The sequence below is a fragment of the Danio rerio genome, chromosome 18 (genome assembly GCF_052040795.2).
Source record: "Danio rerio strain M-AB ecotype USA chromosome 18, GRCz13ab, whole genome shotgun sequence".
NCBI lineage: Eukaryota > Metazoa > Chordata > Actinopteri > Cypriniformes > Danionidae > Danio > Danio rerio.
Genome location: NC_141038.1, coordinates 14,795,678 through 14,808,215, shown reverse-complemented (window position 1 = coordinate 14,808,215; position 12,538 = coordinate 14,795,678).

Here is a 12,538-nt window from a genome sequence, read left to right as displayed (position 1 = left end):
AATATGCTTACCTTGCCAATTTTCACCAAAAACAGTTCACATGTTAGGGGTGATTTCCATGTTTTTTACAAGTGTGCCGCAAGCCTACGTTTGAGTGAAGGTTTCGGCCGTTAGATCGCCCCCTGGGGGCTGGCTGCAGTACAAGTCATAAAGCCCGCCTCCTCCGTGTTAATGAAGGAGACTTGAGCCCAAATAAAAAAAAATTTTACACTTGCAATAAAATGTCCCGAAAGATAGTTCTGGTCGATTAAGGCACTGGTTATTGTGCTGAAATAGGTGCAGATCCTCATTTTTGTAAACAGTTTGTTTTTAGCAGTAATTTAATGCTGGGCGTGTCATCGTGATTGACAGCTGTGATTGACAGTTTCTCAAAGCGCGGCGTCTGAGCTTCGGCAGGAGACTGAAGTAGACTGAAATGTTATTATTCGATTTCTGTGTTATTTTACCATGACAAAATGAGTTCAGCAGTAAACTATAGTTTCTGACATACATGATCCTGGTGGAACACTGTTTATTCGCTAAGTTCAGGGCTTTTTTCGGGCTTTATTAGTTTGCTGATACACGCCTAGCCACCCAGATAGCAAAACACAGTTCCGGCTAGATTCTCGCCTGCCGGAGACTTATCTCTTAGAGCTCAGACTGACTAATGTTACCTCTGCTGGACCTACTCCGGATGCCTGGACTCACTGCCCGATTCCAGTCCGAGTCAATCGAGCCAGATGCGGCGGCCGAGCGAGCAGGCGCTGCCGCATGCGAGCCGGAATCAGCCCGCGACGCCGCGAGTAAGTTATGCGCTGCGGCCTGGAGCTGGCGCGATTGAATATATAAAACCCTCATATTTGTTAACGTTATTACATCCATTTGTGTTGATATGACAGCAAACGCATGCTGAGAAGTTCGGGGGGCGTAGTTGATTTTACATAAAGCGTTTGATTGGAAGCTCGACTCTGCTCATTTTCGCGGCTCCTCCTCTGGCTCCATCAGACAATCCTTCTGCGCATGTCTGGCTCCAATTTCAGCAGTCTTTTGCGACAGTTTGTGCCCGTCAAGCAGGCGTTTTGCCCTCAAGGCGTTCAATGGGAAAAAGGGCTGTCGCGTCGTCCATATTTTTTACAGTCATTGGTTTTTTACTTCAATGTTGTGATAAATGCTGTTCATTGAGTTAGTGACAACTAGTGGATTTTTTTTTGGCATAACATACTTCAACCAGACGGTAGAGATGGCTCAATCAGCTTTTGTTAAGTTAGGTATTCCTATCAATAAAATATAGTCAGTCAAAATATGGTCACCCATTTGGTCGAGCAGGCAGTTATAGGGCTAATGGAGAGTTTTCAGAAATTAAACTGAATCTGACAGCAGCCACATTACAAACCATCATTTTTATACTAGTTCATTTATTTTTTGTGAAAAAAAAAAATACATAAATAAATCCCACAGCTATTTTAAAATAAACACAATCCATATAATGCCCAATGTGACATGTGACTGTTTAAAAAAAAACACTGCTGTAGTATCCTACAGTGAAAATGACTTTGAAGGACGTTTCCTCTGAGGTAAAGAAAAGCTTGTGAGTGGAAGAAAAGAAATAATCGAATTTAAATCCAAACTCTCTCCACATCTTTAGTCAACTTTTCAACATCTTAAAAGTATGCGCACACACTCAAACTGAACTGTACTTAGCTCTTTTCACAGTGAAGATTTTGTGCAAATTGATTTGGACACAATGAGCTTTTAAAAGGAATCAATAAAAGCTATGCAGGTTTGCTGCTATTCATCGTGTCCTTTCAAGCACTGAAAATGCATTGCCCTATCCTATAGCATATTCTGAACAAGTACAGAGGGTCCAATGTGGAAACCAAAGACCCAGGGCACATCTCACACATATCATGATTAAATATGCAAATGAAACATTTCATGCATGGACAGTGTAATGGGTAATTTAGCGCCTGACTTCCCCCATCCCTATTGACATAAGTGATGCACAGAAAAGACAAGAATTTCATTCATCTCATACATACACGCATCGTGTTTGCTTTTTATCAACATGGTGATGATGCATAACCAAGGACATGCTGAAAACACATAGATTTGTCCTTCGCTGAACGCAAAGCCCAAGATTACAGGTATAGTCCTGGAGATCAGGGGGGAAAATGGATGTGATGTAAAAAGTAAAACACAGCCATTTGAGCTCAGCCGTGATTATATATTCACATCCAAATACACGTATGCATAAATCACTTGACCATGCCTCACTAGCACTCACTGTAATTACCTTGACACTCTCTGGAGGAGCGTAAGAGGTCTTAGGTCATTTCCTTATGCATAGTTAGACACAATCAAGTGATGTAACAGAGTTATGTAGGAGTATGTTTGAAAGGGTCGAGAGAGAGAGGCTTAACACATTACCTACACTTTCTTGGTAGAATTGGGTCATTTCATGTAAAAGGAACAGGTAAAATAGTCTTAAAGGGGTCCTATTATGTTCATGTTTTTTAGACAGTGTAGTGTAGTGTCGTGCAGTGCGTATGTTACTAACCTCAAGTTCCCCTTCAAAAGGAGATATTTGAACCTGGGTTTTCTGGAGTGTTTTTCAAGAACTAAAATGAAAGGTTCGTTTGGACTACAGCAGTGTTTTCCAAGTTTTATGATGTCACAAAGCGGTATAAAAGAACATTTTCAAAATAAATACCAAAATGGGTTTATAAAAAGTTTTTTAAAATGCTGACACTACAACACTAAACAATCTGAAACATGATTCAGCCCTCCAATCTTCAAAAAATACTTGAAAATGTCTTGCAAAATCTGTAAGATCCTCCTGATCAACCCACTCTGGTCTGAATCCAGATCAAATTGATATGGCAATATTAATGTAATAAGTTGGACATATAAGTTTAATGGAACAGATGGAACTTATTGCTTAATGCAAGGGGTGTGGCAATACAAAAACATCATCTAAGCCAAGCTTGACGCCAATCAAAACAACTAGAGCTTAGATTGAGCACAAAAAATTAAACTCGACCCTAACCGAACCCGTGCACCTTGTGTCCGAGCCTGAGTCCGGTCAGACAAATTAACTGTTACCATGAGGCTGAGCACAATTTAAACTCGACTATTTTTTTATACGTGGGTCATTATAATATATGTTCTCAACTACAAATTGTTTGAACTACAGAAATTACTTTAGATTTATCTTACCTTAATCTCAGGGTTATGCTTGAAGAAGAGGACATTGAAGGCTGACTTATCATCCTTTCTGTATACGTCGTTTTTTGCCAGGATTATCCTGCTTTTTACCATTCTATCCCGCTATCATCCCGTTTAAGTATTTTCTCGTATCTTTCTATGAAAAGTGAAAGCAGCATCAAAGAGCCGATCTTATGGGTGATATAGTCTAACTAGTTGTTCAAAAGAATTATGCTTTTGCTTTATTTTGGCTTGAAACCATGTTGAAATTAATATAAAAATTGATATAATGCCTGTTTCACACCGCACTCGCAGGAAGCTGCTGCGGGCCCGGGTGCAGATAAAAAAAGGAAAATAAAAAGTGTATTTATATAGATAGATAGGTAACTATATAGAATCGAGATAGATTGATCTGTGCAGCAGCTGCCGATCAGCTGCATGATGCAGGAGCAGTTGGTGTGAAAGGCAAATGTCTGTGCGCTGCTTCTATTCTCTATACGCACTGCACACAGGTGACTGATGGACATACACCGTATAAAAACACTGTTCTCAGATCAGCTTCTGTACATGCATAGTGAAGATGAGCAAGAGTGGACACTTTGGAATTTAGGTGTGCTTTTAAATTCGATTCAGGATTCGGGTGTGCTGTCACCACCATGCTTCACTGTAAGGATGGTGTGATGAATGGTGCCTGGTTTTCTCCATACATGACGCCTGCCATTCACTTCAAAGGAGTTAAATTTTTTTTTTTATGAGTCCTTCAGATGCCTTTTGGCAAATTCCAGACTGGGAGTAGCTTCCGTCTGGTCATCCTACCATACAGGCCTGATTGGTGGATTGCTGCACAGATGGTTGACCCTCTGTAAGTTTCTCCTTTCTCCGCAGAAGAACACTGGAGCTCAGATAGAGTGACCATCAGGTTATTGATCACCTCCCTGACTAAGGCCCTTCTCACCCGATCACTCAGCTCAGATGGCTGGTCAGCTCTAGGAAGAGTCCTATGGGGTTCCAAACATCTTCCACTTACGGATGATGGAGGCCACTGTGCTCGTTAGAACATTCAGAGCTGCAGAAATTTTTCAGACAATCCCGCCTCAGGGGTCTACAGACAGTTCCTTTGTCTTCATGATTGATTTGTGCTTAGACATGCACTGTCCAGCCTGGGACCTTATATAGACAGGTGTATGCCTTTTCAAATCATGTCCAATCAACTAAATATGCCACAGGTAACCTCCAATTAAGCTGCTGAAGCATCTCAAGAATGATCAGTGGAAACAGAATCTACCTGAGCTCAATTTAGAGCTTCACGGCAAAAGCTGTGAATACTGATGACCATGTAATTTCTCAGGTTTTTTATTTTTAATAAATTTGCAACAATTTCAAAAAATATTTTTTTCACATTGTCATTATGGGGTATTGTGTGTAGAATGTTGAGGAAATAAATTAATTTAATCCATTTCAATCCAATCCAATCCAAAAATGTGGAAAAAGTGAAGTGCTATGAATACTTTCCGGATGCAATGTATCTCTCCACGCAATTAGTATAATTAAAGAATGACTTTAAAAAAACACAGAAACGCTTGATCACGGCCCGACCTGAAGATAATGGCAGGAAATATCGGCCCGACCCGCAGTGCCGGAGCAAGCTTAACTGGCTCTCTAGGCAAATGATGGTCGTGCCGCCCTAACGTTGTTGGTGCTGCCCATTTGCAGACAAAATAAAGAGCGGGAGTGTGGGGCAAGTTGCTGTGGATGATAGTGAAGAGCAGGGATGGGTGGGGAGACAGATTTGGGGTGGGGGTTGGGGGGATGTGAAGGCTAAAGTGGTCTCCATGCTAAATGCCTAATGCCTAAATGCCAACGCCCAAATCTCCCACTACCGACCCTATGGGTCTGTGGGTCTGGTCAAGTCTGGGCTCGACCTTGGGCAGAGAATCTAAACTCTACATCCACCTGGGACAGCTTACCAATCACAACACATTTAGTGGACCTTCATCAAACTTTGAACTAACTGAGCCATTTGTTTCAGCCTGTTGAAATAGGTATTGTAATAATATAAATAAATGAAGGCTTTGTAAAATACCATGGTAGGACCCCTTTAAATTGCCCATAGTATACTTTTTCACATTTCACTTTCATTCAATTATTCATTTTCTTTTTGGCATAGTCCCTTTATAAATCTGGGTTCACCACAGTGGAATGACCCACCAACTTATCCAGCATATGCTCTACACAGCGGATGCCCTTCCATCAGCAACCCATCACTGGGAAATATCCATACACATACACACACACACACACCCACTACAGACAATTTTATCTTACCCAATCCACCTATAGCGTATGTCTTTGGAGTGTGGTGGAAACCAGAGTACCCGGAGGAACATGCAAACTCCACACAGAAATGCCAACTGACCCAGCCGGGACACGAACCAGAGACCTTCTTGCTGTGAGGCAATTGTGCTACCCACTGCAACACCATGCTACCATGCTGCCCCATTTAACTTTCCTGTAACATTTAATGTAGCTGTTTCAGAATGTAAAATGCATGCAACATTTCAAAGATCACAGACAAGTGCTGGATAAACCAATTCATCAGTAATTCCTGCATGAGCCTATGTATATTTGTAGCAGATTTGCATAATGCCAGCCTATGCTTTTCATTCGAACAATGTCTACACTGAGCCACAAACACCATCGTTTTTAGCTGAGGGCTGGAAGATTTCAGTTTTTGTAGTCATCATGTCAAAAACTGCTTTTTTTCAATGCAAAAGCAAATCATCTTTGATGCACTAGATGTTACAAGCTGATTTTGCGGATTTTGACACTTACCCGTAAAGTATCTCATGTAAAATGTCAAGGCATCAAGCACACAAAGACACCAGCAAACAATCTTTTCATTCATGTATGCTTCTCAATTGCTGTTTATTTTAGCAGTGCTGCCCACTGAAACATTCTGCAGATATAGGACACACATTAACCCAAGCTCACAGGATCTATGTGAATCTGCCTACAATTAACCAAAACCTGGAAGATATTACTTCAGATTTATTGGAGACTTGAAGCACGAGTGTGTGTGTGTGTGTGTGTGTGTGTGTGTGTGTTGTATGACTGGATCTTGTAGTCCATATACCAGCAGATTTGTAGGTATCCAGCAATCTGCATGGGCTAGATAGCTGGTGACTGTGACAAATTTATTACTCGTTACTAAAAAAAGAATCGCCATTAGTAACACCATTTATTAATAACACTGTTATTCCCATCACTGCCAAAGAGTAGTGAGTATTATCTGAAAGGTTGATCCGTTTACATTAAGGTTGGGCGTGTGTGAAAACATCACATTCTGTAGTGCATTTAGTAATTGTTTCATCATACACTAGGCATCCATCATCTTTTCATCAGTGATATGCAGCCCATATCAGGGTGATTGCGAGTAAAGATTTAGAAAATCTTCTTGGACACTTTGCAAACATGCCTTGAAATTGTTCATTATGATGCTAACTTATTGTTATTTGATTGGACTGGAATCGGGCGAAGCAGTGGCACAGTAGGTAGTGCTGTCGCCTCACAGCAAGAAGGTCGCTGGGTCGCTGGGTCGATCCTCCGCGCAGTTGGCGTTTCTGTTAGGAGTTTGCATGTTCTCCCTGCGTTCACGTGGGTTTCCCCCACAGTCCAAAGACATGCGGTACAGGTGAATTGAGTAGGCTAAATTGTCCATAGTGTATGAGTGTTTGTGAATGTGTGTGTGGATGTTTCCCAGAGATGGGTTGCGGCTAGAAGGGCCTCCACGGCGTAAAAACTTGCTGGATAAGTTGGCGGTTAATTTCGCTGTGGCGAATAAGGGGACTAAGCCGACAAGAAAATGAATGAATGAATGAATGAATAAATGAATGAATGAATGAATGGACTGGAATCGTATGACTCTTTTTCTACTTAGACCAATCACAATAGACAGGAAAAAAAAGTAGTGCCTGCAGGTTGAAAGAAAAGAGTGGAGTAAAAGTGCCAATACCACACTAAAAATGTGCTCTAGTGAAAGTAAAAATACACACTCTTAAAACTACTTTGTAAATTACAATTTCTGAGAACAACTATTAAATTAGAGTCACTTGAGTATGTGTATTGTGTTACTTTGCACTACTGTAAACCACATGGGAAACATTAATGATTGAATGGCACTAGACATGAAACATGAGGAAACTAAAAATGAACAAAATTTAAAGACAAACAGGTGAACGGAATAAACTAATAATGAGATAACAATGAGAGTTGTCTAGACAATAGACAGGAGAGCACGTAGCCCAAACAGACAAAAATAACAATCAAACAGGATGAGAACATGCAGCCAATGGGAACACTACTAAGATGAGCAGCTTGAGCTTCCCTGAGACCCCTCATTCAATATAAACTCAAAAACTCTGCCAGTAAAACAAGACCAAAGTGGCAGAGCCTGACAAAGTGATCAACCAACAGACCGGCTCATATTTGACCAAACAGAACAAAATAGGCTTTTGGAAAAGAGGGGTTAAAACATAGTTTCAGACAGTGAGAAAAGTCTGCCATGCATATGTAAAACTATTGCGGGAGGCCTCCAAAACAAAATTAGGAGCCTTTGAAAGGACACAATAGGGGCACTTTATAAGAGCAGATTCACCAGCAGAGAGCAAGGTTTGTCTTTCTGCGAGTCTGAATAAGAAAGTATGAGCATAGCAGAGTTAACGAATAACAGAGTTAGCGCATTATCCTCAGCGGGGTGGCCGTAATCTTACTCATTTCCTGTGTGATCCATAGCTTACACACATAGGTAATACAGCCTGAAAATCCATTCAAAGCGAATGCATTAGCAGTAAGAGTTTTTCCATGCATTTGTGTGTGAGTGTATTGCCAAAGCCTGACTCGAAAAAGAGCGAGAGCTAAGTAGAGAGGGAGGAAAGGAGAGATAGAAGAATAGAATGTGACAGTCTTTATCCTCAACCTTAAGCAGCAAAATAATGAAATGATAACTGAGTGCTACGCTCCTTTTGGGCATTCTGCTTAATGTAAATCTGATGCGAATCTGATGTAGAATGTAAGTGTAATCTCAACATGATGTAAGTGCACTGAAGCACAGGTGCAGTGAAGGAAGTGGCGTTAGGAGAATACATATGTTAAATGTTAATCAGATGACACAGTGGCTCTGCGAAATGCTACCAATACCAATGTAAAGACAATGGTGTATTATTCATTCATTCATTTTTTTAGCTTAATTACTTATTATTCAGGGGTCGCAACAGCGAAATGAACTGCCAACTATTCCAGCATATGCTTTAAACAGCAGATGCCCTTCCAGCCACAACTCAGTGCTGGGAAACACCCATACACTCTCTCAATTACACATAAACACACACTATGGCCAATTTAGTCTATCCAATTCACTTATAGTGCATGTCTCTGGACTGTGGGGGAAACCGAAGCACTCAGGAAACCAACATGCAAAGCCCAGCCAGGACTCGAATCAGCAACCTTTTAGATTTGGGACGAGAGTGCTAACCACTGTGCCACCGTGCCACCTCTTGGTGTATACAAATATATATATATATATATATATATATATATATATATATATATATATATATATATATATATATATATAGTACTAGTTTTTTTATTAATTCTTTGTAATGAAGTTATTTGTAAATTTTTTTAACTTTTATTTAAGTTAAAAATTTATATTTTCTTACTATTATTTTTGTTCTTGAATACATGATATATCATTAATATTAGTAGTAGTACTATTGCTATTACTTTTTATTGTTATATTAAAATCGGTATCAGTATTTTACTAACCGAACACCATTGTGAATATTGATAAAAAAAAAAAAAAAGTTTGGTATGAAGCACTAAAGTTTTTTTTTTTTTTAACATGTGGCTGCTGAAAGTTTGTATTGAATGCAATGCCAATAAGCTTAGGGTGTAAGTTTGTCTTTCCAATCAAGGTGCGCGTTGCACAACACACATACAGTATGTGAGTGCCGTGCACATGTTGTGCAAGGCGCGTACACATGACGCACGTGCATTTTCTAGGTGCATCTAGTTGAAAACATCTCAACTTTTTCGAATGCCACATGCACACCACAATTCATGCAAGTAGAACTTACCAATCTGCTTCACACTTTGTTTTGAGTATACGGTAATTTCAGAAATAATGGCAGACTAATTACACAGCACATCCAAACACTGCAGTGCTTTTTACTTTTCTCCATTTCTACTTTTCTCCAAACTCGTATCGAAGCTGCAGCAATGGTTTGTTACGCTTTACCATTGCACACACTTTGTAACATTTTATTTAACAGTCTCTTTGAAAAAAAAAAACAATTTTTTGTTTTGGACAATTAAAATTTTTTGCCTTAGTAATGTTGGTCAATTAAAATAATGTGATTAAAAAAATCCTAATATACCTAAATGGATTGCTAAAAACTATTCAATAATTGTCGATACCGAATGATATGTGATGATTTTATTTTTTGTTGTTTCTGCATAACAATAAAATAATGAATTATTAATTTAATCAAACCAATCAATAAAATATGAATAAATCACAAAATAAAATCAAAACCATTTTAAACCTCACATTAAAATTATAAAATAAAATATTCTGTTTGTTCATTACTTCATTCATTTATATTTATGCAAATCAACTTTTTTACTCTTATTTAATTAATATAAACTATTTCTAGAAAATATTTTCCTTTGTATTATTTCTGCATCATTTGTAACACTGAAAATAAAGTCAAGCTCATTCTTTTGTAAAATACCTTGTGTTCTATTAAACTTCAGACTCTATCAAATGTTTCATGACTAAAAAATGTGCATTCCTAAAACACTACATAGCATCTTCTGCAGAAATAGTAACAGTAATAATAGTCTAAACTGCTTCGCATGGTCTCATGGCCACTTTGCTCAAGGTTTTTACTCAACCATGCCTCTGGGTCTCAGAGCCGGGTCTCATGCCTCTGTTTTATCTGCAGGTTATTGCTTCTGTAAGACGATTACATGCACAGCGAGCACAAGGTCTAGTAGACACATGGGACAATTATTGAACACAAGCTCAATCCCTTAAGATTCTCACTGGGGTCAGCAGAGGAACTGTAACATCCAGACCTACAAGTTCCTGAAAAGTTGTTAAGCTGCATATCACAAACTGACAGAATCCACTGCTAAAGGTCCATTTCTGGAGCCAATAAATCTCTCATGCACCCTCAGTAATGATCTGTCAGTGAGAACAAGGCTTGCAAAGTAGATTATGAAAGCTTTTTAAAATAAATTAAGGTAAACACTAGAGGTGAATAGGGTAAAAGGCAAGACACTACAGGTAAATTTCAGGTAAAAGGCAAGACAATACAGGTACATTTTTTATTTGTATTTTGTATTATTTTGTATAAAATTTGTATTATTAAATATATATATATATATATATATATATATATATATATATATATATATATATATATATATATATATATAAAAACATTGTAATTACATTGCTAATGCATTGTAACTACATCCAAGATAATATTTATAAGCAAATGTTTCTTTGTATATTTCATTTACAGTATTTGTGTATTTATACATAAATAAACGCAATACATATGTAATTAAAAACTTTTATTTTTGCATGTTATTACATAATAATTACTAAGTAATAACATTGTTATAACATTGTAATTACGTCTATGGTAGTATTGTAAATGTGTTTTTGTATATTTCATATACAGTATTTGTGTTATAGTTATATACATATACACAGTACACATATAAAGTTAATGCAAGCTTTTGTCTTAGCTGTAATTACTACGTCATTACATTGTAATTACATTGTAGTAGAGTCCAAGATTGCGTCCAAACATGTTTCTATGACATGTATAGTGTATTTATAGTTATATACTTAAATATAGACAGCACAAATTGCTAATGCATTGTAATTACATCCAATTGTTTATCTTAGTTGTAAGTACTATGTTGTTACATTGTAACTACTGTATTTACTATGTAACTACAGTGTAACTACATTTCTATTACATTGTAATTACATTTCATGTGCAGTATGTATTTATACGTAAAATTACCCAGTACAAGACAAGTACAATTTTTTTTAGTAGAAGTGAATAAGTTGACAGAGATGCTGACTTAAACTTGCTCAGAAAAATGCTGTTGCTGTCAAACATTGTTTACTTTACTAAGCCAGTGTAATAGCGAAGGGATTAATGAAATAGGTCTATTGATAGAAGGTTTGCGAAGAATTGTCATGCTCCCTTCTAAAAGTATTTTGTAGCATTTTCAAAATACAAAAATACAGTAATTGCATTTTTGTCGGATGTATTTTGTGTTTTATTTTAATACACTTAACAATTATTTTAAAATACATTTCAATGTATTTTTGCCCATCCCTGTTTATATATGGATAGATAGGTAACTAGATTGAATAGACAGAGATAGATTTATCTGTGCAAAAGCTGCCGATCTGCGGCGTGCTGCTGATGCAGCTGGTGTGAAAGGCAAACGTCTGTGCACTGCTTCTGCTCTCAATACGCACTGCGCAGACACTGCTCACACTCTGCTCGCATTGTAAAACAGCCGTAAAAGACAAGACACTGCAGGTGAATTACTATACAGGTGAGTATAGTAAATGGCAAAACACTAGAGGTGATTACAGGTGAATAGGGTAAAAGACAAGACACTAAAGGTGAATTACTATACAGGTGAGGATGGTAAAAAGCAAAAACCTACAGGTGAATATGGTAAAATTGAAGCCACTACAGGTGAATTACAGGTGAATAGGGTAAAAGGCAAGACACTACAGGTGCATAGGGTAAAACAGACAGTTGTTGTCTAATGGTTAGGTCAGCGCTTTTTAAAGGTCTGGTCTGAATCCAGACTTAGAAAGAAATCACTCCAGACCCACCTTAAGTTTATATTTCAAGAGCACTTATTTTATGTATGGGATTAAAAGTGTGGATTTACTACTGTGATGAACTCATGTAAACTTGTAATCTTGTTAGTTTTTTAATGTCTTTTCAGTGATGGTTCAAAATGAAATCTTTGTTACACTGTTGTCATCACATCCAGTCAGTGTAAGACATTTTCTATAATCAGGCGACACTCTTCACCAAATGGGTTTAAATGAGTGAGAATGTCTGTTTGCAGAAAAGAAAAGTTAATGAAGGAAATAGAACTTTCAAAGATATTTAGACAGAGAGCAATGTGTTCATTTTGCTCTGATGCATGTAATGAGAGAAAATTAGAAATGTCACATGCCACTATATCAAACAGAAGTTCATGGAGCTGACGGTATGCATGTGTGTGTGTGTGTGTCAAT